Raw genomic sequence first — 22,461 nt, 5'->3', positions numbered from 1 at the left:
ATTAACCTTACAGTACCTCTCATTTTCAGGAACTCATTTTAGAATTTACTTCTCTCGGAAACAGTAGTATAAAAGGGATATGGGGACTCTTACTGTTGAGGGAAGAATCCCCAAGAAAGACAAGCAGGCTACAGTATGGGACCGAAGGAAAAGCAGCAAGGGGCAGATCGTTTAGGCTTCCAGGCAAAAGAAGTCCTCGCCAATGCACAGACCAGCAGCACAGCTCCTCAGGGCAAAAAGCCAGAAAGGAACCAAAGACTAGGAGCCACAGTAGACCACAAAATAGCTTATTGATCTTTTCTACATAATTACAACCACAAATTCAATTATCAAGATGGCACTAATTTGCATCCCCAAATCACAGTAAATAGAAAACCTAACACATAAAATTACAGAAAAATGTTACCCCTTATTAATACCATTAATTTCAGATATGCTTACAACTTTCAAAAATTAATACTTCATATTTCCATTATATAAAAGTTCCTTACTAGAGTTAACTGTAGGAAAGGCAAAAGATGCCTACTATCTGCTTTCATTTATTAAAACAAATTTATCATATCCCTTCTGCACACTGTAGCAACAGGCTTCCATTTAAAGAGTTTGGAATAACGAAGAGCACAATCCTGACATTCTTTCAATTTTGCTGAAATTCAGCTGATATGAGATTCAATCTAGAACTACTGAAGGCTCACTAACTCATCTTCATATGTTAAATACTGAAATATAACCAGAGTATTTAATTGCAGTTGCATTTTAATAAAGTTTAATACTCATAGTTCTAGAAATCCCATAGGACTGATTCATTTTTCATATATCATGACATGTTCTATTTTTCCTTTAACTCTACAGTACTTTTCCAAATCTCCACCCTTTCACCTCTAAATCTTCCCTCATCCTATGATAAACTGAGGTCATGAAGACATAGTAAATCTGACAATGACATCACAAAGTTCCTGTCTACCTCATAGGGAGGTTATGCATTTATTTTTAAATATGAACATACTTTGAAAAGGTTAAAACCATTATTAAAAATGCTTAGTAATCAGGGGCACCTGGGTGGCTCGGTCAGTTTAGCGTCTGCCTTTGGCTCAGGTCATGATCTGAGGGTCCTGGGATCGGGTCCCACATCGGGCTCCCTGCTCAGCGAAGAGTCTACTTCCCCCTCTCTTCCCTGCTTGTGCTCTCTCTCGCTATCACCTTCACTCTCTCTCAAATAAATAAAATCTTTCAAAAAAAAAAAAAATGCTTAGTAATCAGGCACAAATGACCACACATTGTAGGACTCCATTTATATAAAATGTCCAGAATAGGCAAATCCAGAGACAGAAAGTAGATCAGTGGCTTCAAGGACCTAGGGGAATGACTGCTAACGTGCATGGGATTTCTTTTTGGAGTGACAAAAATGTTCTGGGTTTGGATTGTGGTGATGGTTACACAACCTTGTGAATATACTAAATGCCACTGAACTGCACACTTTAAATGAGTGGATGGATTTATGGTATGTGAATTACTATCTCAACTGTAAAAGGGCTTAGTCAACCTCAGGAAACTACATAATATATGATTCCAACCATACCAAAAAGGCAAAACAATGGAGACAGTAGAAAGAGCAATAGTTGCTAGGGGTTGGGAATACAGGAGAGATGAATCCTCTGCCTAGAGCACAGAGGATTTTTAGGATACTAAAAATATTCTGTGTAATACCATCATGATGGATATGTGTCATTACACATTTGACCAAATCCATACAATGCACAACCAACACTAAAAGTGAACCCTAATGTAAACTACGGATTTTGGGTGATTATAACTGTCAATGTAGGTACATCATTGGTAACACATGTACCACTCTGGTGGGGAATGCGTGTTGGGGGGCAGGGAGTATATGGGAAAACTCTGTACTTTCCACTCAATCTTGCTATGATTCTAAAACTGTTCTAAAAAAGTAAAATCTTAATAAAATAATAAAGGTTAGTAGGAATCTTAGATATTACTACAATATTTGAATAGGATCTCCTTTGAAAAACAATCATGGTTCCTCTATTGCTCTGTATTTTATAGTAAATTATAAGGATGGTTTTAACTCCCAAAAATGACTATTTTTCTTTTTTAATTTTTAATTTTGTTTTAATTCCAGTGTAGTTAACACACAGTGCTATATTAGTTTCAGGTGTACAATATAGTGATTTAACAATTCTTTATATCAGTGCTTATCAAGACAAGTGTACTCTTAATCCCCTTTACCTATTTCACCCACCCCTCAACCATCTCCCCTCTGGTAACTATCAGTTTGTTCTCTACAGTTAAGAGTCTGTTTTTTGAGGGTGTCGGCTGGTTCACTCAGTAAAGCATGCAACACTCAATCTCACGGTCATGAGTTCAAGCCCCATGTTAGGCACAGAACCCTACTTAAAAAAAAAAAAAAAGCCTGTTTTTTGTTGTCTCCCTTTTTTCCTGTTTGTTTCTTAAATTCCATATATGAGTGAAATCATATGGTATTTGTCTTTCTCTGAGTTATTTTGCTTAGCATTATACTCTCTAGCTCCATCCATGTTGTTGCAAATGGCAAGTTTTCTTTTTATGGCTGAATAATATTATATATATATGTAATATTATGTAAATATGTGCATATACGTGTAATTTATATGTGATTTACATTTTACATTTTTACATTAATTACATAATATATGTAAATATATATATATATACACATATATATACATAAATCACCTCTACTTTATCCATTCATCTATCAATGGACACTTGGGCTGCTTCCATAATTTGTCTATTATAAATAATGCTGCAATCAACACAAGGGTACATATATCCTTTTCAGGTAGTGTTTTCGTATTCTTTAGTGCAATTACTGGATCATATGGGAATTCTAATTTTTTGAGGAACCTTCATACTGTTTTCCATAGTGGCTACACCAGTTTGCATTTCCATCCATACTGCAAGAGCGTTCTTTTTCTCCACATCCTTGCTAACACTTGTTTTTTGTGTTTTTGATGTTAGCCACTCTGACAGGTATGAGGTAAAATCTCAGTGTGGTTTTGATTTGCATTTCCCTGATGATGGGTGATGTTGAGCACCTTTCAATTTGTCTGTTGGCCATCTGTATGTCTTCCTTGGAGAAATGTCTGTTCATGTCTTCTGCTCATTTTTAATCTATTACATGTTATTTGGGTGGTAAGTTGTGTAAGTTCTTTATATACTTTGGATATTAACCCTTTATTGGATATGTCATTTGCAAATATCTTCTCCCATTCTGTCAGTTGTCTTTTAGTTTTGGTGTTTGGTTCCTTTGCAGTGCAGAAGTTTTTATTTTTATATAATCCCAATAGTTTATTTTTGCTTTTGTTTCCCTTGCCTCAGGAGACATATCTAGAAAAATACTGCTACAGCCAATGTCAGAGAAATTACTGCCTGTGCTCTCTTCTAGGATTTTTATGGTTTTAGGTCTCACATTTAGATCCTTACTTCTATTTTTGTGTATGTTGTAAGAAAGTGGTCCAGTTTCATTCTTTTCCATGTAGCTGTCTAGTTTTCCCAACATTATTTGCTGAGGAGACTTTTTCTTAACACATATTCTTGCCTCCTTTGTCACGGATTAATTGACCACATAATCATGGGTTTATCTCTGGGCTCTCTATTCTGTTCCATTGTTCTATGTGTCTATATTTTGTGCCAATACCATACTATTTTGATTACTATAACTTTGTAGTATATCTTAAAATCCGGGATTGTGACATGTCTAGCTTTTTCTTTTTCAAGATTGCTGTGGCTATTTGGGGTCTTTTGTGGTTCCAAATTTTAAGACTGTTTATTCTAGTTCTGTGAAAAATGCTGTTGGTATCTTGACAAGAGATTGCACTGTATCTGTAGATTGCTTTGGGTAATATGGACATTTATCAGTATCTTCCAATTCGTGAGTATGGAATGTCTTTCCATGTATCTCATCTTCAGTTTCTTTCATCAATGTTTTATAGTTCTCAGAGTACAGGTTGTTCATCTCCTTGGTTAAATTTATTCCTAAGTATTTTACTATTATTGGTACAATTATAAATGGATTGTTTTCCTAATTTCTCTTTCTGCTGCTTCATTATTCGTGTACAGAAATGGAAAGGATTTCTGAATATTGATCTTATATTCTGCAACCTTACTGAATTTACTTATCAGTTCTGGTAGTTTTTTGGTGGAATCTTTAGGGTTTTCTATATATCATGTCATCTGCAAATAGTGACAGTTTTACTTCTTCCTTACCAATTTGAATGCCTTTTATTCCTTTTTTCATGTCTGATGCTGCAGCTACGACTTCCAGGACTAGACTAAAAAAAAGTGATGAGTGGGGGGTGCCTGCCTGGCTCAGTCAGTAGAGCGTGGAACTCTTTATCTCAGGGTTGTAAGTTCAAGCCCCACACTGAGTCTATTCAAACTTTCTATTTCTTCCTGATTCAGTTTTGGGAGGTTGTAGGTTTCTAGAAATGTATCCATTTCTTCTAGATTGTCCAATATGTTGGCATATAATTTTTCATAATATTTTCTTATAATCCTTTCTATTTCTGTGGTATCAGTTATTTCTTCTCTTTCATTTCTGATGTCTTTCTTTTTTTAATGAATCCAGCTAAAGGCTTATCAGTTTTGTTCAAAGAACTAGCTCCTGGTTTCATTTATCTGTTATACTGGTCTTTGTTTTTTTTCTTTAATCCATTCCATCACCCTGTATCTTTTGATTAGAGCATTAAGTCCATTTACATTCAGAGTAATAATTGATAGCTATGTATTTATTGCCATTTTGTTACTTGCTTTATGGTTGTTTTTTGTAGTTCTCTGTTCCTCTCTTCCCTTGCTCTCTTCTCTCATGATTAGTTGGCTTTCTTTAGTGATATACTTGGGTTCCTTTCTCTTCTTTTTTTTCATACCTAATACTGGTTTTTAATTTGTGGTTACCATTCAGTTTGTATATAACATCTTCTGCATATAGCAGTCTATATTAAGTTGATGACCACTTAAGTTTGAACCCATTCTTTACTCTTCTCCCTCCCAACCCCCACGTTTTAGGTATATGGTGTCATACTTTCATTTTGTGAATCCCTTGACTGATTTTTACAGATATACTTATCTTTACTGCTTTTGTGCTTCCTACTTTTCTTACTTACTTATGGTCTTTCCTTTCCACTCAGAGAGTCCCGTTTAACATTTCTTGTACAGCTGGTTTAGTGGTCAGGAACTCCCTTAGCTTTTGTTTGGGAAACTCCTGATCTCTCCTTCTATTCTAAATGATAGCTTTGCTGGATAGAGTATTCTTGGCTGCAGATTTTCTCCTTTCAGCACTTTTTTTTTTTAATCAAACTGGGTTTTTTTTATTTCAATACATATTATTTTTTTTAAAGATTGTTTATTTGACAGAGGGAGACAAAGCGAGAGAAGGAACACAAGCAGGGGGGTAGGAGAGGGAGAAGCAGGCTTCCTGCTGAGCAGGGAGCCCGATGCAGGGCTCAGGGCTCGATCCCAGGACCCTGGGATCATGACCTGAGCCGAAGGCAGACGCTTAACGAATGACTGAGCCACCCAGGTGCCCCTTCCTTTCAGCACTTTGAATATATCGAGGCACTTCCATCTGGCTTGCAAAGTTTTTTCTGAAAAATCTGCTGATAGTATTATGGGGTTTCCCTTGTATGTAACTGTTTTCTTTTGCAAATTTTAAATCTATCATTACTTTTTGCCATTTTCAGTATTACGTGTCTTGGTTTGGACCTCCTTGGATTGATTTTTAACTGCCTCAACCAATAATGTATATCAAAAATGATAGACTAAGACTCACTTTTGGAACCCAGCCACCAAGGTGTTGAGAAACCTAAACTAGCCCACACAGGGACCACAAGGAGAAGTCAAGTACAGGCATTCTGGCTAATAGCGGGGGTCCCAGTATCAGCCACTGGACAGGAATGTGAATACACCATCAAATGATTCTAGACCCCAGATAAAGAATCAACCTCAGCCTCTGAGTCTTCCCAGCTTCTCTGCTTCACAGGCATTTTGAAGCAGAGACAAGCCCTTCTCCTAATGCTCTGTCCAAATTCCTGACCCACAGAAACCATGGACATACTAAAGCAATTATTTTAAGCCATTAAGTTTTATGGTGGTTTGTTATACAGCTATAGTACCTGGAACAATATATTATCTCACAAAATTAAAATATTTAACAATAGTTGAAATGAAATGAAACCACGAAATTAAAGTATAAATTATTAGTAAAGACATCATTCTGAACTTGTTTTTGAGGGGATCGAGGGCTCACACAGTTGAGAAACAACATCTTTTTACATACCTGTAGGGTGATAAAAGTAGATACAAGACAGTACACTAAGAAAATATAAGTAGACATTAGAACCAGAGAAGTAGATTAATGCTTCAGAGGCCTGAGAGAACAGCATTTAATTCAGTTAGGAAAATTTATCATTGATTTGTGGCTCAGAGTCAAATGCATTTAAACCACATCATTACTTTTCCACTGCTATTAAAATGGCATTTTGATTAGCATGCTAAAGCAATGCCAAGAAATAAGAATTTCAAGGAAGCCTTTTGTTTAACAAGTAGGCTGTTTAACAAGTAGCCTTTTGTTTAACAAGTAGGCTATTTTCTTAAGTAAGAATCTTATTTTGGGGGGCATGTGGGTGGCTCAGTCAGTTAAGTGTCTGCCTTCGACTCAGGTCACGATCCGAGGGTCCTGGGATCAAGCCCCACATGGGGCTCTCTGCTCAGTGGGGAGCCTGCTTCTCCCTCTCCCTCTGCCTGCTGCTTTGCCTACTTGTGCCCTTTCCCTCTGACAAATAAATAAAATTAAAAAAAAAAAAATCTTGTTTCCTGAGTGATACAGGATATAATTTGAAGACTTTATTATAAATATCTATATTTTCACTACGAGACTAAAATAAAGTAGAAACATTTCAGTAAAGATATACAAAAGAGCTTAGTTCAATGGCAAAGCAGTTTGTAATTAAATTTACATTTTAAAAACTTGGGTCACAGCTATAAAAAGGAATGCAGTACTGACACATTCTTTAACAAGGATAATCTTGAAAACGTTATGCTAAGTCAAAGAAGCCAGTCACGAAATACCACATATGATTCCATTTATAAGAAATGTCCAGAATAGGCATTATCTATAGACAAAAAGTTGATTACTGATTGCTTAGGTCTGTGGAAGTGGAGGGACAGGGAGCTATAAAGGGTTCAAGGTTTCTTTTTGAGGTAATGAAAAACCACTGACTTGTATACTTTACATGGGAAATTGTATAGTATGTGGATTATATATCAAGGAAGCTTTTAAAAATTTAGGTATGAAAAAATTTCTCCATAAAATAACAGAGCAGATTACAATGCAGGGAGTCCTTGACAACTCTCTTCAACTCTAATCAAATTTGTGTTTTTGAACATGCCCACTTCAAAACCCTCTGATCTGCTCCCCTCTGGACTGGTTGCTGTCTGCTCCTGGTGCTCAACTGTCACCTGGGGGTCTCCCTTCACTGTGTTCCAGGTATTTCCTTCACCTCTCTTTGGGTCGGATAATGTTTCCTAAAACCCTTGTCTTTCTTTTTCTTGATACATTCTCTCATTTTGGTGGGATACCTCCTCTCATAGTTTCCTGAAAGGTAAATTTAAGACACTGCCTATGTGAAAATATCTGTATTCTACTGTAACACTTGAAAATCTGGCTGCATTATAAACCAAATGAGGAACAATTTTCCCTCAATTTTTGAAGATATTGCCTCCAGTTGTCTTTTACCTTCCATTATTTTTGTTGAGTCTGAAACCACTCTAATTATGTTAATTATCCTATTTCCCTTCACCTCCGGGAAATTCTCCCTCTTCTCTCTGGTCCCTTAATTGTTAAAGTTTGCAATGAAATGCCTTGATGCAAATATCTTTTTATTTTATTTTAGTTAGCACTTTGATGGGCTCTTTTAACTTAGAAACTCATGTCCTTCAGTTCTGGGAAGTTTTCCTGATTTATTTCTTTGATGATATACTCCTTAGATTTCCTCTTTCTTAAATTCTTATTATTCAACTATTATATTTCTTGGGCTGGCTTTCTGATTCTACCTTTCCTCCCAATTTAATCACTACTTTCCACAAGTGCTCATCTCACACAGCCTTACTTGATATTGTTACCATGCAGGACCCCTCAGTGGTTGAGCACTGGGCTTTCACATTAGAGAACTGGTTTAACTCCAGCATCTCTAATTACTGCTGATATTAAGCCTCAGCTTCTTATTTGTAAAATAGAGATAATAATAATAAAATGTACACAAAGTATTTGGCATATACCTAGCATTCAAACGCAGCTATTTTCCTACTATCATTTTTTCTTCTCTTATTCTCTTCTCCTGGCTTTTCTAACATGTTCTTAGGGTTTTCCTTCTATTTCTCAGGAATCTTCTTTGTTGGATCCTTTCTATGCTTTATCAGATATTGTCCTCCACAAATCTATCTTTGGCCACTTCTTTTTTTTATTCTAGGCTGGATCAATATGAACTCCATACCAGGTTCTAGTCATCTCTACCACTTACTAGCTGTGGGACCTTAGGCAATTTATTTAACAAACTGATGCCTCAATCCCTCATCTGAAAAAAGTGGATTAATAAGCATATCAATTGGGGCGCCTGGGTGGCTCAATGGGTTAAGTGTCTGCCTTGGCTCAGATCAAGATCCCAGGGTCCTGGGATAGAGCCCGCCCCCCCCCCACCCCCCGGGGGTACGCACGCACTCTCTCTCTCTCTCTTTCTCTCACTCACTCTCTCAAATGAATAAAATCTTAAAAAAAAAAGCCTATCAATCCCCTATGCTTTGCATGAAAATTAAACATTTTATGACACTTAGAACACTACCTAGCATAGTAAGCACTCAAACGTTTGCCATTATTACGACTACCTCTACTGCTGCTGCTGCTGCTGCTACTACTATTTCTACTAGGATTACCATTAAAAAGGCCCATCCACGTGCTCCTAACAGATCTCCTAAGCTTCTTCAGAGATGTAAACTAGAACTATACATTTCAAAATTATATTTGGAATCTTGCTTGTTTCTTGTCCCCATCTCTAACAGTTTACAAAGAATTATCTTCCTACTCCTCCTCCAGACCTGTTGTTATTGATGGTCTCATGATCAGTATATTACCAACTATGTTAGTCACCCTTTGTTTTCTTTTTATTTGGGGGGGAGGGGTCCGACAGCAAAACAAAGTTTACTGAGTGATAGTAAAGCGACAGCATGAAGCTCCCGAAGAGGGAGGGGACCCAAGAGGGTTGCCCTCACCCTTTGTTTTCTTTTTTTTTTTTAAGATTTTATTTATTGATTTGACAGAGATAGAGAAAGAACACAAGTAGGCAGAGTGGCAGGCGGAGGGAGAGGGAAAAGCAGGCTCTCCGCTGAGCAGGGAGCCAGACATGGGGCTCCATCCCAAGACCCCAGGATCATGACCTGAGCCGAAGGCAGCTCTGCTTAACCAACTGAGCCACCCAGGCGCCCCACACCCTTTGTTTTCTTATATACAGATGCACAGCTGTGTAACTACTGAAGGAAAAATAAAAATCAAAACTGATCTTTGTGACAAGCATCCTTCCTATAGAGGTAATTTCTTAAAGAACTTCACTCATAACTTAAGCAAGAGATACCTGAATACTGACTAGCATGAGCCGTATTCTGATAACCTCAGGACTTTAAGGAATTGCCAAGAAAAATATACTGCCAAAACTGAAGGAACGGGTTCATTTACAAGTATTTTAGCACCTGTTACTTCTGAAGTCTGATACTATTTAAAATACCTAACTATCCCTACAAAAAAAAGGAATAGTATAGAAAAAAACTGAAGGAAAGGAATAGAGGTAATGCTTTTTAAAGATTATTTACAAAACATGACAACTTTCAAAACTCTAGGTGATATAATACATGAGTAGTGTGTCAAACTATTAGATGCAAAGTTTGAAGAACACACTGAAATGCAGGCTAAATTCACAGATTTTGCTTCATCCAATTAAATCTTAATTTCCAGGCATATACAACCAATTTCTTCAGCTTTTCTGCATATAAACAAAATTGGTACAACCCTTTAGAGTTTATAAAATAGTTTCACATAGTTGATCCTTAAAACAGATCTGAGAAGAAGACAGTCCAGTGTTACTCATTTGACAAGTATTTATTTATTCAGAACCTACTCTGAAAGAGTACTTTACTGGGTGTTGAATACATAGGAACATATAGTCATATACAAAATAGACATGTTCTTTCTCAGGGAGCTAGTTAAAAAGTAAAAGACTGAACAAATGCAGAGAAAGATGTATGACCTAAGGACAACCAACAGTAACTTAATCTGATAGAGTGGTTAAGGACTGTCTTTCTCAAGAGGCAATATTCAACTTAAGATCTAGAAGATGAGCAAGAAGCAGTCAGCTGTGCAAAGAGCTAGGCAAAAAAAGGGGGGGTGGGGGGCGGGGGGCTGGCATGTACAAAGGCCATGAGGAATTTAAAAGCTTGGTGGGTTAGAGAAGGGCTGCCCAATACAAATACAAGGTGAACCACAAATACAAACCACATTATTTTAAATTTTCTAGAAGCTATACTTTAGAAAGTAAAAAGAAAGTGAAGTTATATTTCTTATTTAATGCAAACATATCCAAAACATTATTTCAACAGATAATATTTAATAAAACATTTTACGTTCTTTCTTTAATACTAAGTCTGAAATTCAGTGTATATTTTACACTTATAGCACATCTCAATTCAGACTAGCTACAGTTCAAATGTACAATAGTTACATGTGGCTAGTGGCCTCCATATTGAACAACACAGGTTAGAAAAACTAAGAGGAGACCATAATGGCTAACACATAGTAATTTAAAGGGAAATGTAGAAAGATGAAAAGTCAACCGATGCCCCATCATAAGGGTCTTACAGGAAAGAAATATGGAATCTGTTTGGAGTACAAATGGAAGTCACGAGGGTTTTAAACATGCAAAGAAAAATTTAATCTTTTCTGTTTTATAAAAAAGAGTACTCTGGGACACCTGGGTGGCTCAGTCGGTTAAGCGTCTGCCTTCGGCTCAGGTCATGATCCCAGGGTCCTGGATCAAGTCCTGCATTGGGCTCCTTGCTCAGCAGGGAGCTTGCTTCTCCCTCTGCCTGCAGCTCCCTCTGCATCGCTCTCTCTCTCTCTCTCTCTGACAAATAAAATAAAATAAAAGAGTACTCTTCTCTTTAAACAACAAATTACAGAGAATAAAAGCAGAAGTAGGGAGACTAGGCAGAGGACTTATAGAAGTCGAGGTGAGAAATAAAGGTTTAGGCTATGGTGGGGGCAGGAGAGAAAAAGAAAATAGATGCATGCAAGAAAGTCAAAACAAATTAACTTTTTGATTAAGTGAATGTAGCGAATGAGGGAGAAAGAAAAATCATGAGTGTAATCTACTCCCACTTGAGCAACCAGTTGTGCAATTTCTGTGACTGAAGGAACTAGCATTCTGTTGTTATCTGGCAGGGGATGCTGGAGTTGATGGAACGGAATCAAGAATTTTTCCAAATAGAAAATGAGTTCAGGGGCGCCTGGATGGCTCAGTCGTTAAGCGTCTTCCTTCGGCTCAGGACATGGTCCCAGGGTCCTGGGATCCAGCCCCACATCGGGCTCCCTGCTCCATGGAAAGCCTGCGTCTCCCTCTCCCATTCCCCCTGCTCGTGTTCCCTCTCTCGCTGTGTCTCTGTCAAATAAATAAATAAAATCTTTAAAAAAGAATAAAATAAAATAAAAAATAAAAAGAAAATGAGTTCAGAGAGGCTCACACTTACTAATAAATACTAAAAGTAAGACTCAAACCCAGATATTCTAAAATTAGATATAATACCCTCTTGCTGGTAATATATTACCTTTCCATAATTCAAAAACAAAAATAATCCATTAGGTTGTGGGTAAGTAATGCCTCCTGTACATACACCAGTGAAGTCCTCAATTAAAAGGGTTACAAGTCTTTTATAATTCTTTCATATTTTGAAAAATGAAAAGAAAAAATTGGATTTAGTTAATATCCCTAGGAATCTAAAATTAAAATCTACAGATAACATTCTCTAACCCAAGCTCCAAAGAACAACAGCAAAGTAGAAGTCAAATATCACAGTGCCTGGGTGCCTCGGTTAAGGGACAGACTCTTTTTTTTTTTTAAAAAAAGATTGATTGATTGATTTTGACAGAGAGAGAGAGCACAAGCAGGGGCAGCAGCAGAGGGAGAGGGAGAAGCAGGCTCCCTGCTGAGCATGGAGCCTGATGTGGGCCTCGATCCCAGGACCCTGGGATCATGACCTGAGCTGAAGGCAGCTGCTTAACCGACTGAGCCACCCAGGCGCCCCAGGACAGACTCTTGATTTCGGCTCAGATCGTGATCTTAGGACTGTGATAAGGGACTGTACATGGGGCTCTGCATGGAGCCTGCTTAAGATTCTCTCTCCTTCTCCCTCTGTCCCTCCCTCACCCTCTCTCTCCCTCTCTTAAAAAAAAAAAAAAAAAAAAAGCAGCCACATACCATGACTTCAAAATCAGTGCCAAACCCCTACAGCCAAAGTAGCAGTAGGAGTTCAGAAGCTGACCATAACTACTTTTCAGAAGAAACAAGGTGGTCCTTACATGCTATCTGACAATGACTCAAAAATCTGGCTACCTCAGCTTCAGGAATTTAATATTCCCTCTAAGTTCTTTACTTCCAATACAACTCTATCAATTTCACTCAACAAATACTTAGTAAGGGTAAATAAGGGGAAGGCATTGTACAGGGTGATGAGTAAGACACACAGCTCCTGTCCTGTCCTATCCTCAAGTACCTCATCACTAATGGAGTGTGAGGAGACAAACATGGAAACAATTACAATACAATATGACAAATGCCACAAAAAAGTATATACAGTTGACCCTTGAGCAACACAGGGGCTAGGGGTGCCAAACCTCCCACTCCCTGTGCAGGCAAAAATCCATTTACAATTGACCCTTTAACAACGCAGATTTGTGGGTGCACTTTCTACACACTTTTTACAATACAGTAAGATATATGTATTTTCTCTTATGACTTTCTTAATCTCATCTTTTATCCAGCTTACTTTATGTAGTATATAATATATATAACATACAAAATATGTTAATCAACTGTTTATGTTAACAGTAAGGCTTCCTCCAGTCAACATTAGGCTATCAGTAGTTAAGTTTTTGGGGAGTCAAAAGTAATACATGGATTTTCAACAGTGCAGGGGTTCCGCACTCCGTAGCCCCCATGTTGTGGAAGGGTCAACTATACTGTCATTCTTTCTGGCCACCCAACATCTGAATCCCCATTAGTGTTCTAGGATTTCCCACCTAGGTCTAAAAAGTACCATACACTCATTCTCCTGGTCTCCCTTGAAAATAATTCACAAGGATGGGACCAAGATTCCCACATCTTTCATCTGTTACCCTCAAATCTAGTAGCTTAATACACCAAATATTATCTCACAGTTTCTGCACGTCAGGAATTAAGCTATAGTTTAACTGAGTGATCCTACTCAGGATCTATCATAAAGTTGCAGACAAGATCTTGGCCAGTGCTATCATCTTTGAAGGTTCGACTGCGGCTGGAAGATCTGCTTCAAGATGTCTCCTGCGCATGGTTATTGGCAGAAGGCTTCAGTTCCTCACATGAGAACCTCTCTAGAAAGCTGATGAGTATCCTCACAACATGGCAGCTGGCTTCCCCCAGAACAAATGAGCAAAACAGAAGATGTAATAACTTATATGACCTTGTATCATAAGTCACACTCTTTCATTTTTGCAATAACCTAATTATTCCACAAGTCAGTTCTATTTAGTGTGGAAGGAAACTATATAGAATGTAAATCAGGAGGTGGGGTTATCAGGAACCATGCTAACTACCTTACATAACATATTATGGCTGTATATTGTATTGTTTATAAATACATACATATTCATGAGTGTAAAAATGTTATGTTTGGAAGGGGAGGGGGCACTATGGTTACAAGTGCATTTCTAATGTTTTGTTAAGGTGGGTGGTGGGAATATAGACATTTATTATACTTTTCCTTGTACCTTCTGAGTTTGAAATATTTCATTATAAAAAAATCAATGCTCTGCATAAAGTAAATGAATATCTTCAAACACATTATTGTGAGCACATACATTAGTAGAGCTGTTTTGAAGAACTATTTGGAAGTATATATAACAAAATTTACATATACATAAGCTGACTCAGGAATCTGTCCAAAAGAATTATTTGCCCAAATAAATAAACAAGGACGTATGTACTAAAATTAATCACAGAACTATTTCTAACAGCAAACAACTAGTGATAACCCCAATGCCCATCAAAGAATGAGCAAATAAGTTATGACACCACCATACAACAGAATGCAGCCATTAAAAAAAGTGAAATTCCCACTATGATGGAACCAATCAGTTTTTGGTGAAGAATAGTATATGCAGTATAATTTCATTTTTTGATGGGCTACATATCAAACTATTTACAACTACCTCAAGAGAGTGAAAGTTTAGCAAGGAAAATAAAAGCAGAGAAAGAAAACTTTCCTTTTGTGCTTTAAAGACCTCCATTCTCAAAAATTTTTTACTATCCTCTATAGGCATACCTCAGAGATATTATGGGTTCAGTTCCAGACTACTGCATTAAAGTGAATGCTGCAATAAAGAGTCAAATGAATTTTTTGGTTTCCCAGTGCATATAAAAGTTGTTTACACTATAATTGTAGTCTATTAAGTGTGTAAAAGCATGTCTGAGAAAACAATGCATATACTTAATTAAAAAATATTTTATTGCTCACCATCATCTGAACTTTAGGCAAGTTGTAATCACTGATCACAGATCACTATGACAAATATAATGAAAAGGTTTGAAATACTGTGACAATCACCAAAATGTGACAGATACACGAAGTAATAAGCAAATGCTACTGGAAAAATGGTGCCAATAGACTTGCTTAGCCAGGGTTACCACAAACCTTCAATTTGTAAAAAACAGTACCTGCAAGCACAATGAAGCAAAGCACAATAAAATGAGGCATGCCTATACTTTTGTAATTTCTGTGGTCATTTTGGTTTTGTGTTAAATAGACTTTATTTTTTAGAATAGTTTTAGGTTCACAGCAAAACTGAGCAGAAGGTACAGAGATTTCCCAAATACCCCTTGTGCTTACACATACATAGCCTCCAATACCAACATACCCCACCAGATAGAATATTTGCTACCACTGATGAAACTAATGACACACCATTATCACCCAAAGTCCATCACTTACATTAAGGTACACTTTTGGCGTTGTACATTCTACAGTTTTGGGGAGATGTGTAATGACAAGTATTCATCATCATCATACCATACAGAGTAGCAGTACTGCCCTAAAAACCCTCTGTGCTCTGCCTCCCCTCCCCTCAACTCCTGGCAACCACTGATCTATTCACTGTCTCCAGAGTTTCACCTTTTTCAGAATGTCATATAAATGTGTCTTGTGTCTAACCTTTTCAGACTGGCTTCTTTCACTTAGAAATAAGCATTTAATGGGAGCCTGGGTGGCTCAGTTAAGTGTCTGACTCCTGATCTCAGGGCTGTGAGTTCAAACCCTGCACTGGACTCCATGCTGGGTGTGGAGCCCACTAAAAAAAAAAAAAGTAAAGGAAGGAATGGGGAATTTAAGTATCCTGCATGTCTTTTTATGGCTTGATGGCTCATTCTGTCTTAGCACTGAATATTATTCCACTGTCTTGATGTACCAATTTCTTTATCCATTCAACTACTGAAAGATATCTTGGTTGAGTTCAAGTTTTAGCAATTAGGAATAAAGCAGGTTTTTGTGTGGACATAAGTTTTTCAAATTTAGGTAGGTAAGTACCGAGAAGCATGACTTCTGAATTGCATTCATATAAACTTCTGAATTTAGTTTTATAAGAAACTGCCAAACTGTATTCCAAACTGAGTGTAGCATTTTGCATTCCCACCAACAATGAATGAGAGTTCCTGTGGCTCTACATCCTTACCAGCATTTGGTGTTTTCAGTGTTCTAGATTTTGGCCATTCATTCCACTAGGAGTATAGTGGTATCTCATCATTGTTTTAATCTGCATTTCCCTTATGACACATTATGTGGAGCATCTTTTCATGTGCTTATTTGCCATTTGTAGATCTTATTTAGTGAGGTATCTGCTAAGATCTTTGGTCTATTTTTAAATCATGTTGTGCTCTCAATGTTGAGTTTTAAAAGTTCTCTGAATATTGTGGATAACAGTATGCTATCAGATATGTCTTCTGAAAATATTTTCTCCCAGTCTGTAGCTTGGGAGACATTTTTAATTTTAATGAAGCCCAGGTATCAATTCTTTTATGGATCACGTCTTGATGTTGCATCTAATAAGTCATCACCAGCCCAAGGTCACCTAGATTTTCTACTGTTATCTCCTAGGAGTTTTATAGTTTTGCATTTTACATTTTTGTGTTGGATCCATTTCGAATTAATTTTTGTGAAGGATGTAAAGTCTATACCTAGATTCATTTTTGTGCAGGCAGAAACCTAATTGATCCAGCACCATGTGTTGAAAAGATAGTCTTTTATGCATTGTATTGCCTTTGCTCCTTTGTTGAAAATCAGTTGACTACATTTATATGGGTCTATTTCTGGGCTTTCCATTTGTCTATTCTTTCACCAATATCCTATTGTCTTGATTATTGTAGCTTAAGAATGTATCTTGAAGTCAAGTAGTATCAGTCTTCCACCTTTCTTCTTCTCCTTCAAAACTGTTGACTATTCTGGGTCTTCTGCATCTCCATATCAATTTTAGAGTCATTTTGTCAATAGCCACAAAATAATTTGCTGGGAATTTGACTGGCATTGTATTGAATCTACATAGTTGGGAAGAACTGACTTTTTTATATATTGAGTATGCCTATCTATAAACATGGAATAACTCTCCATTTATTTAGTTCTTTGATTTCATTCACCAGAGTTTTATAGTTTTCCTCACACAGACCTTGTACCTATTTCATTAATTTATGTCAGACCTCAAACAGATTTCATTAGATTTATATATAAGTATTTCATTTTTTGAGATGTTACTTTAAGTGGTATTGTGTTTTTAATTTCAAATCCCACTTGTTCATTCCTATATACATAAGAAATCAGTTGACTTTGTGTGTTGACATTTTTTCCTGTAACTCTACAGTCTCTTACTTACAATGGCTTGATTTACAATTTTTCAACTTTCTAACGGTGTGAAAGTGATACACATTCAGTAGAAACTGTATTTTGAATTCTAAATTTTGATCTTTTCCCAGGCTACCAACATATGGTACAAATGCTCTTGTGAAGCTGGGCAGTGGCAGTAAGTCCCAGCTGCCCGTCATACGAACATAAGTAACAACAACTGATAAACTTAAAACCATTCAATACCCATACAACTATTGTTTTTCATTTTCACTGCAGTATTCAATAAATTACATGAAATCTTCAACACTTTATTATAAAATAGGCTTTGTGTCATTATGCATATGTTAAATCTTTTGCGGTTGTCCCACAGTTACTGAATATTGTTCCATTTTTCCATCTTTTTTCTTTCCTTTCCAGTTTTAGCAGTTTCTATTGATATCCTCACGCTCAGAGATTCTTTCCTCAGCCATCAGTAGTCCAGTCTACTAATAAGCCCACCAAATGGTTACCACGTGTTTTCTGTTACAATACTACAATGTCTTTGATCTCTAGCATTTCTTTTTGGTGCTTTCTTAGAATTTCGATCTCTCTTCTAACATTGCCCATCTTTTCTTATATGCTGTCTACTTTATCCATTTAGAGCCCTTAGCATTTTTATCATAGTTATTTTAAATTATTTCTTGGTGTGATAATTCCAATATCCCTGCCATATCTAAGTCTAGATCTGATGTTTGCTCTAGCTCTTCAAACTGTGCTTTTTGTCTCTTAGTATGTCTTGTAATTTTTCTTGATAGTTGGATATGATGTACCAGGTAAAAAGAATTGTTGTAAACTGGCTTTCATTAATATGGTGGGAAGAGAAATACAGCAAAATTAAAACCTGTTCTGACCAAAGAGAAGGACAAGTCTATAGATATCCAAGCTCTTCCACCTACATCTTATTTTTTAAATTATTTATACTGCTAGTCTGAAATTGATTATTTCAAGCATCTCAAGTTTCACCATAAGTTTCATAGGAATCCATAAATTCACAGAGAAATTGGCAGGTAGGTGAATGAGAGGATATTGTATTTCTGGGATCATTACTTAAACTACAACTCTGCTTATACAGTATTACAAATCCCAGAGCTCACCAACATCTAGCACCATGCTTTTTTAGTAGGTTTTTGTATAAGTGCTTGTAATGCCAAATGGATCCAGGGAGGTTTTTTCTTATTTGCTTCCAAGATAAACAGCAATGTATCCAACTTAGAAGTACATTCTAAAATGTTTGCTCAAATTTCAAAATAGTCTATGTCAATGTAAACATAAAAAATCTTTAACTTTTACCTGTATACATTGTTACTTCTCTTCATTCTTCAAAGTTCTGGCGATTCTGAGCCCATGAAAAACTTGATATTCAACTGAATAAATGTGTGAAAAGAAAAAAAAAATTATTTATACTCAACCTTGTTCCAGTAGGATTTAAGGCTGGTACAAATGTAATATACATCTTCAATTTTTAAGCAGGTTATAACAAAGTATTTTTCCAGGGGCTCAGTCGGTTAAGTGTCCAACTCTCGATTTCGGCTCAGGTCATGATCTAGGGGTCCTCAGATCAAGCCCTGTGTTGGGCTCCATGCTCAGTGCAGAGTTTGCTTGGGATTCTCTCTCCCCTTACCTCTGCGCCGCCACCCCCCCGGCTGGATTCTCCATCTCTCTCTAAAATAAATAAAATCTTTATTTTTTTTAAAGATTTTATTTATTTATTTGACAGAGAGAGAGAGACAGCGAGAGAGGGAACACAAGCAGGGGGAGTGGGAGAGGGAGAAACAGGCTCTCCGCTGAGCAAGGAGCCCGATGTGAGACTCGATCCCAGGACCCTAGGATCATGATCTGAGCCGAAGGCAGAAACTTAACCAACTGAGCCACCCAGGCATCCCTAAAATAAAATCTAAAAAAAATAAAAATCAGGGGCACCTGGGTGGCTCAGTCATTAGGCATCTGCCTTCGGCTCAGGTCATGGTCCCAGGGTCCTAGGATCAAGCCCAGCATCGGGCTCTCTGCTCGGCGGGAAGTCTGCTTCTCCCTCTCCCACTCCCCCTGCTTGTGTTCCCTCTCTGTCTCTCTCTGTCAGATAAATAAAATCTTAAAAAAAAAAAAAAATCAGATCATGTCATAAAAAAAGTATTGTTCCAATTCTTTAAGCAGGGGCATAAATATTATAAATAGCAATGTCTTGCACATTTTGAATATTATCAATAAATATAGGGTATAGATTTTAAAACACAGTTTGTAAATATCCACAAAGAATATCAAACTATGTCCTTCATTTATGTAAGCTAATAGATGTCCAAGAGAGATGGAAGAAGGGAAGATATAGAGCACTGGCTTCAACAGGAATCAAAAAATAGAACAGATATTACAGTGAAAGGGAAAAAAACAGGAAATAAGAGCAACATTGCTGACAAGTATCCTTCCTTTAAATGTCTACATGACAAATTTCCAAGTTAATTTATGTTCTGTAGGCATACAGTGCACTTCCATCTCTCTCTAATCCCTCCTACCTCTAGAGCTAAATTTCAAAAAAGCGAAATTTGTATACAATGATATACTACTTACTACTGTTGCCACCACCATCATCTACTATATACTTTACTATGTACCAAGCACTGTCACAAGATTTACATCCATTATCTTATTCAATCCTCACAATAACCCTAATATAGGTTTTACTGATGTTTGTGGTGGTTAAACAACTTGTCCAAGATCCATTAGCTAATAAATGATGGAGCCAGGATACTAACCATTTGGCCCCAAAACAAAAACATCTTGACAAGTGTAAATCACTAAGAGTAAAGTGAGCGAAACCTAACTGTAGAACATAAAAGTAAAAAAATAGTACATCTGAATATGTCATGAGCCTGAGGATTTTGACCAAACAGGGCCTGCCCAAAACCAATCTGATTACCAATTTAACAAGTTAACTAAAATATTGAGATGGAAATTATATTTGAAAATGAAATCGTCAACATATCACATGAAAATTCCTACCTCCTTTGTAAATAGCCTATTACAGACTGTATGTAATCTTTTTTTAATCCATGTAATACTAGAATAAAAAGTCTCAAAAGTATCAATAAAAACCTCTTTTATAATTTTTTATATTAACTGGACAGATCTGCATGACAGATCTGGAGAAACATTTGACATTTTCCTGACTTTAACATTATGCACAAAAGGAAACCTTCCCACTTTGTAAACTACAGCAATAGTTTCTAAAGAAAAAAGAAGAAAATGAACAGAGAATAGAAACCAGTGGCCACCGCATCATAATTCCATGCCTACGTTGCAAGAAAATGGAATTTTACCAAGGCACCAACTCCAACTAACCTGTTTACCAGACTTGAGTTTTTTTCAAAAAATCTTCTAAATATAAAATGTCAGTTTGTTGCTAATGTTTTATATTCAATGCTCCAATAATACAAGTTTATGATTTAATAATTGCAAATCTGTATTTATAGTCACTGTTAAAGGACTTTACTAAAGGGTACCACATGCACTGCTCTCTAGTCAACTAAATTCCCTTAATTCTACTGGAGACAGCTCAGAAATACCTTAAGCTACATATAAAGTTAACACACACACACACACACACACACACACACACACACACACACACACACACCACACACCACACACACACACACACACACACACACACACCACACACCACACACAATTCTTCCAACCCACTCCAAACATCTGAGTATTGCTGATACAGGTTATGTGATTAGAACATTTCAAGTGAATGAAGTACTATTCAGTTTTAGCATTTTAAATATTTAAAGTATCTGAAACTGTACTAGATGTAACATGCAATTACCCTGAGGAATTAGCATTCATTTAGCATTTAAAACCTAAGAGCTATACAAGTTCAATTATATTCAAAAATTTAATGAAATATTTTAACTGGCCATTTCAACTACTACCCAGTACTAAAATATTTTTCATGTTTATAAATTCATATATTAATTACAGGTTACACTTACACTTTCTTAAGAAATAGTGTCCCTTTAAACCATCTTGATCAAATAACAAAAATTACCATGAGCTATGGGTCTGAATTAAGTTTTGTTCATGCTAAAAAAATGAAGTCTTATTTAATGCTATACACTTCAGCAAAGAATCCATAAAAGATATCACACAAACCTAGAATCTCTCCTGCTACTATGCCAACCTAAACCATCCAAAGAACAAGATAATATTTTTAAGCACACACAATACATCAAACAACTATCATTGGGTAGATATTATCATTTACCACACTAACATATGAGAAAATTATCTTATAGGTAGTTTTAGTAATCCACTTAGCTATTTTGGTAATTCAAAACTGAATACAAAACTGAAACTCATCTTGCTATCGGACAGATCTTCCTTATGTATTACCTTCCATATAAATTCCATTTGTCCTTCCTGCATTTTTTAGTCTTTTAATAACATCATAATCACAAAATAACAGATGCTATTTATACTGAACATAAAACCCACGCCAGCTACTGCTCCAAGTTCTTTACATCTATTATTTGCGTTCCTCATCATCATGCACAGTAAATATGAACACACATTTTCTGGTAAAGAAACAGATTCACAGAGGTTAAGTAACAATGAAAATGACAAGGCAAAATGCTTGTTCTACTACATCATGCCACATTTTTTGTTCCAGCCATCAATTCTTATAATGAAATTATTTATACAGAATTTTACTAGATTCTCAACAAAAACTAAGGTTGTTTTCCTTCACAGAAGGGGAAATTATTATTCTGTAAAATATTTTATTGTATTACCATATTACTGATGTAATTTCCCCAAAAATACTTTTGTATTAAGACTGGGAGGAGAGAATGCTGTCTAAAGTACACTGAGTAAGGGGCGCATGGGTGGCTCAGTCGGTTGAGTGTCTGCCTTTGGCTCAGGTCATGATCCCAGGGTCCTGGAATCGAGCCCCGCATCAGGCTCCCTGCTCCACGGGAAGCCTGCTTCTCCCTCTCCCACTCCCCCTGCTTGTGTTCCTGCTCTCGCTATCTCTTTCCCTGTCAAATAAACAAATAAAATCTTTAAAAAAAAAATAAAGTACACTGAGTAAGAGCACTAGCTAACTAAAATTTGATCCTTTGAGCTGCACCTAAAATTGCTATGGCTGAGGTGCTGAAGTTCACGGGTAAGGAACTAAGTCTGTTC

At 36.7% G+C, this 22,461-nt stretch overlaps 1 protein-coding gene across 5 annotated transcripts in view; it reads right to left on the bottom strand.

The window, feature by feature from the left end:
* The window catches only part of EVI5 (ecotropic viral integration site 5), a 197,265-nt gene that overhangs the window by 164,128 nt on the left and 10,676 nt on the right, over positions 1–22,461 (bottom strand). The window contains exon 2 of one of the 5 annotated variants that reach the window (XM_028087637.2): positions 18,568–18,641. The exons of the other annotated variants lie outside the window; for them this stretch is intronic. The gene's annotated coding sequence lies outside the window, so the exon portion shown is untranslated. The remainder of the gene's footprint in view (positions 1–18,567; positions 18,642–22,461) is intronic. 5 annotated transcript variants of the gene reach the window in all.

Source organism: Eumetopias jubatus, unplaced genomic scaffold, assembly GCF_037043125.1.
Source record: "Eumetopias jubatus isolate StellerSeaLion01/CBP00866 unplaced genomic scaffold, mEumJub1_p1.0 scaffold_4, whole genome shotgun sequence".
Lineage (NCBI taxonomy): Eukaryota > Metazoa > Chordata > Mammalia > Carnivora > Otariidae > Eumetopias > Eumetopias jubatus.
The sequence above is the reverse complement of the archived record's forward strand: the minus strand, read 5'-3'. Positions and strand labels throughout refer to the sequence as shown.